The sequence below is a fragment of the Canis lupus genome, chromosome 15 (genome assembly GCF_048164855.1).
Source record: "Canis lupus baileyi chromosome 15, mCanLup2.hap1, whole genome shotgun sequence".
Lineage (NCBI taxonomy): Eukaryota > Metazoa > Chordata > Mammalia > Carnivora > Canidae > Canis > Canis lupus.
The window spans coordinates 21,517,862-21,523,338 of record NC_132852.1 but is presented as its reverse complement, the minus strand read 5'-3'; the positions used below and the strand labels follow the sequence as shown (position 1 = coordinate 21,523,338).

At 39.3% G+C, this 5,477-nt stretch overlaps 1 long non-coding RNA gene across 2 annotated transcripts; it reads left to right on the top strand.

The window, feature by feature from the left end:
• Nucleotides 1-691: 691 nt before the first annotated feature.
• LOC140605495 (uncharacterized) lies at nucleotides 692-4,561 on the top strand. 2 transcript variants are annotated; one of them, XR_012008144.1, is made up of 4 exons: nucleotides 692-862; nucleotides 2,087-2,146; nucleotides 2,256-2,309; nucleotides 4,419-4,561. It is a non-coding gene; the product is annotated as an uncharacterized lncRNA (long non-coding RNA). The 2 variants fall into 2 exon arrangements; XR_012008143.1 differs by lacking the exon at nucleotides 2,256-2,309.
• Nucleotides 4,562-5,477: the final 916 nt, after the last annotated feature.

The window sequence follows — 5,477 nt, the reverse complement described above, 5'->3', positions numbered from 1 at the left end:
ACATTTAACTGGGAATCCTATATTTTATCTGGCAACCAGAGCTGGGAGCTCTCTGAGAAACTATGTATAATGTGCCTCAGATTATCTGCCCAAAGATGTGAAAGAAAAGAGTTTTTACCGCCTACCTCCCATCCCCATTGGCCAAAGTTTGCAGGGGTGGAATGGGCAAGCAAACAGAGAGCAGAAAGCAAAAGATAAGCAATGCCCTGAAGCAAGGTGGCCTCAGGCTACAACCGCACACTGCCGGTTGCCACAGCAACAGCAAAAAATGTGGGCCGATATAACATTAGTTAGCACATAAAATACGTCTCACATATCCTACATCGGAATTGCAATATGAAATTTTCACATTTGGGGAGGGAAATACAGCCTAAAAATTGATGCTACCACTGCTCCTTTCCAATGACAGATGGAAAAATCCTATTTTCTTTTTTATGGGCACCAGCATCTAGTAAAAGAAGCCACGAAACAGGACTAACACAAGCATGGTATTTCACCATGTTCTAACCTCAGAAAAAGGTGAGCCAGGCTGTTCTTCAAGAACGCATCAAGAAAAGCCACACAACTGCCGACAGCTTTTCTGAAGGCCTCACAAGATCACCACGAGCCACTGTGGGGAAATGGTTTGAATGTTCCCGATGAAACAATGAGACAAGCAAATGAGATTGTATCTGGATCCCAGTAGAGGTAAACAAGAGCAGCCTGGACACACAGCCTTTCCCAGGACAGACAATGCCATTCAAGCAAAGAGCTTCCAGCCACTTGGCAAGCATTCCAAAGGGAAGATTCTCTCTAAACAAAACTTGAAGAGCAAATTTCCTGGGAGTGAGCAGAGGGGAACTTCTGTGGGAGGAGCTGAAAGGTTTGCAAAATGAATCTTCTCCAAACCAATTGAGACTTTCTCAGAACTAATGTAAAGTTCCAGGGCACCGGTTCCTGAAGAATGAGAATTGAGTTTGAGATCCTCATCTTCTGACCTTTGCCAAGAGCTGGTGATTTTCCATATTTCCACTTGATTTTAAACTGTTAATAATTCTCAGAAGAAAATGGTGTAAGATTTCATATCTCAAGGATTTATTACTCTGTGAACCATTGGTATCTACTGACCTTTAAAAATAATCCAGTTTAATTCTCAGTTGAGTTATTTGCAGAATTTTTAGACAGTGGTATTTGCTTTTTACAAATACTTATCATCACCTAATAACCTGGGGCTGGGAGGGAGAATCAGGGGGAAGAAAGAAAAAGCCCATCCTGTATTCTTACAGAATCGATTCTCTTGCGATATTTGGCACTGAATAATATATCACAACAATGAATGATTTTGTAAATGATGATAGGAAGATGAATTTCAAAGTGTTCTTCTAATTCCATTTGCCCTAGTAATCAAAACTCATTGCTAGAAAAATTCTACCTACAGAAGTGACATTCTCCCCACAGCGAAGTTATATACCACATTGTCATCCTGGTTGCTCTTTCTTTTATTTCCAAGATTTTGTTCACCTTTGAGTTCATTGCTCCTCTTTTCTACAGCGAAGAGGGTATTTAGTCCACCTGGCCTCTGACGGGTGTGCTATTCACCTGAGTGGGTGTGTTGACACAGGTAGTTTCTTGCAAAGCACCGAGGAGGGTCTCCTTTCTTGGACTTTGTTATCAAAGTCAATAGGCCCCTGAGTTTACTCTCTGTATGGTTTACTATCTGCATTGCCAGAGAAATTCCACATAGAGCTAAGCCCATTAGTACATCACTTAAGTGAGGAAGTTAGAAAGCTACAGAGAGTATTGAGGATCCAGATAAGAGGGGAAAGTTTTTCAGCATAAGGAAGGAATCACACATTGAATGAACACTGTGTGCTAACCTCCTTTCTTCCAGATTGTCTAAAACTAGAACACCAACAATCGCCACTATGCTCCAACTGTTTTCTCATCTCAGAGAAATCACATTGAGAAGGCACTGAAATAAATTAAGGGCTATTTCCAATTTGAGGGGTTTTTTTTCTAATTATTCTAAATTTTAGGTGTTCCCTGGACCAGAGGTCAAGGATATAGGCATGTAAATGTCTGACTTTTTCTATTTTTGTTTATTTAGAGCTCCAAAGAGAGGACGGAAAATAAAGCAGTCCCATTCATGATTTTTAAATACTGAAAAGTAAGGCTTATACTTCTATGTCTGTGGCTACACACATTGCCTCCTACCTATCATTCCTAAACACCTACAGTTAAAGAAACATTGTGGATCAACTCTTTTGCTTTTACAGGTGAAGAAACAGAGACCGTCCTGCAGATGTCAGTTACTGATGAAGCTAGGAGGGGTACTTGAATCCTGAACCTAATGTTGACCCAAAACTCCCTTGATTCCTTTTTACCTCTAGCTAATATTTCTTTTTCTTTTCTTTTTCTTTCTTTCTTTCTTTCTTTCTTTCTTTCTTTCTTTCTTTCTTTCTTTCTTTCTTCTTTTCTTCCTTTCTTCCTTCCTTCCTTCCTTCCTTCCTTCCTTCCTTCCTTCCTTCCTTCCTTCCTTTCTTTCTTTCGTTATCCCTATGCTTAACATGGGGCTCAAACTCATGATCTCCCAAGCTCAAGAGTCGAACTCTCTACCGACTAAGCCAGCCAGGCTCCCCCAGCTGAGATTTCATTCGATTCCATCATAACCATATGATGTCCCACTCGTGCCCAACCACCAATGGGAGGAAGGCTGAAATGCAACAGAAGTCCCCTTTGTCTGTTCAATGTCTAGTGGACTATTCTAGCACTACAGGAATTTTTAACACCTGAACAGCCTTTCAAAGTAGACATGCCTTGATCTTTTCTCAATAACTCTGTGGTTTTCATTAATCAAATCATTAATTGAGTTCAATGAATATTAAGCTTCTGGATCTAAACCCAAAGGTCAGTTATTTCTGCATTGATCTATATCAATTTCTGGCAATATATATATTATATATATTTTATGTTCATCTCTTGAAGTCTCATAAATGAATATGAGACATATACAAAAGTGTGTGTGTTTTTTTTTTTCTTACTCTAACAATTTCTCTTCAAAGTTCTCATTTTTCCATGTAGTAGAAAACCAGGACTTAGCCTGGTTTTCTGGCTAAATTTGGTCATCTGTGGTTAAACAGAGTTAGTTCAGGATTTTTCCTACCTAATCTTTCTCTTCAGGACAGTGTATATTTTTATGGTCATTATTTAGTGGACACGAATCTAGAGGAGATCTTTGGCCACCTGTCAGCTGGCATCATCCTGACAGTATTCAGTCTTCTCTTATGGCCTCCATGGAGCTGCTCCATCTTTCAGCCCACTACTTCTAGATGTAGCCTTCTTACCGTACTCTTAAATAATAAGCTCCTTTCAATTCCTCAGTTCTCTACCATCTAATGTCCACACTGTTTGCAACAGCATGGGAAAAGTCACACACTACTCAGGGACTCAAGGAAATTTGCTGCCTAGTCAGCGTCACTGTATCTAAACATGGCTATCTGTCATTGCTACTATATTGTCATTTCACTGCAACAGGGTAGGACATACTTGGGACCTTATCAACTTCATGGTTTCTGCCTAGGAAACAAGACCCAGGTCTCCTCTATTCTAGAACTCCCAAGCCTAGCTGGGTTCTATCACTCTTCCCATGAAGAGTTCAGCTCTTTTCTATCTCTGATTTTTCTTTGTTTTGCCTTCATCCTACTCAGCCCAGGTTTTATTTATTTTTTAAATTAAATTCAAATAGCCAACTTATAGCACATCATTAGTTTCAGACGTAGAGTTCAATAATTCTTCAGTTGCATATAATACCCAGTGCTCATCACATCATGCCCTCCTTAATTCCTACCACCCAATTACCCCAACCCCTCACCAACCTCCTCTCTAGCAACCTCAGTTTGTTTCCTAGAGTTAAGAGTATCTCATGGTTGGTCTCCCTCTCTGATAATTTCCCATTCAGTTTTCTCTTCCTTCCCTTATGACCCTCTGTGTTGTTTCTTATATTCCACTTATGAGTGAAACCGTATTATAAATGTCTTTCTCTGATTGACTTATTTCCACTCAGCATAATACCCTCCAGTTCCATCCATGTTGATGTAAATGGTAAATATTCACCCAGGGTTTTATATTTGGGCTGCTATAATACTCTTTTAATCATAACATTATTGCCAGGACCTTGCCCTTAGAAGTTCAAGTTCTGTTTCTTTCTACATTTCTTCTGTGGCTTCCCTTCCCTGAGGTAGGCATAATAAAAGGTAAAGTCTAAGAAGGAAAACAATCATCAGAGTAAGCAATAGTATTGTAGTGGTAATCCAACAAATTGGCTCTTTTTTTTATCTCATTCACCTGACAAAGAACCAAAAGAAGTTGAGAAAGATTGTATAGATCGGTTTCGTATTATTTCAAGTGCTAACTATGACACAATTTAAAATTTTTTCCAGAACAGCCCGGGTGGCTCAGCAGTTTAGCTGATCCTGGAGACCTGGAATCGAGTCCCACTTCGGCAACCTGCATGGAGCCTGCTTCTCCCTCTGCCTCTGTCTCTGCCTCTCTCTCTCTTTCTCTCTCTCTCTCTCTGTGTATCTCTCATGAATAAATAAATAATATCTTTAAAATAAATAAATAAACAAACAAATAAATAAATAAAATTATTCCCAGATAAGGAGACCCATAACTTGATCTTGATAATGCAACCCAGTTATGATTGTATGGTTGACAATGTGTGTGTGTGTGTGTATGTGTGTGTGTGTATGTGTCTTGCTGCTGATCCAAGTTGGCTATGCCAATTTAACCAATGGAAAATATCTGTTAGCAAAGTAGAAAAAAAAAAAATGTCAATAGAAGTATAGCAATGTAAATAAAAATTGATAACTTTACAAAAGAGAGGCAAAGTTGGAGTCATAATAAATGTTAAGGTTTGGGATTTCATTTAAAATAAGAAAATAGGGATCCCTGGGTGGCGCAGCGGTTTGGCGCCTGCCTTTGGCCCAGGGCGCGATCCTGGAGACCCGGGATCGAATCCCACGTCGGGCTCCCGGTGCATGGAGCCTGCTTCTCCCTCTGCCTGTGTCTCTGCCTCTCTCTCTCTCTCTCTCTCTCTCTCTGTGACTATCATGAATAAATAAAAAAAAAATTTAAAAAAAAAAATAAAAATAAAAAATAAGAAAATAAATAAATAAATAAATAAATAAATAAATAAATATAAATTTTAAAAAAATAGGACTACAGGATGCAGAGTGGGTGGCTCAGTAGCTTAGTGCTGCCTTCAGCCCAGGGCATGATCCTGGGGACATAGGATCGAGTCCCATGTCAAGCTCTCTGCATGGAGCCTGCTTCTCCCTCTGCCTGTGTTCCTACCTCTCTCGGTCTGTCATGAATAAATAAATAAAATCTTTGAAAAATATATAAAAATAAAGCAGGACTACATAGATGTAAAGAATTTTTTTATATGCACGCTAATTAGAGATGAAAATAGGTAGACCAGTTTTACAAACTAAGAG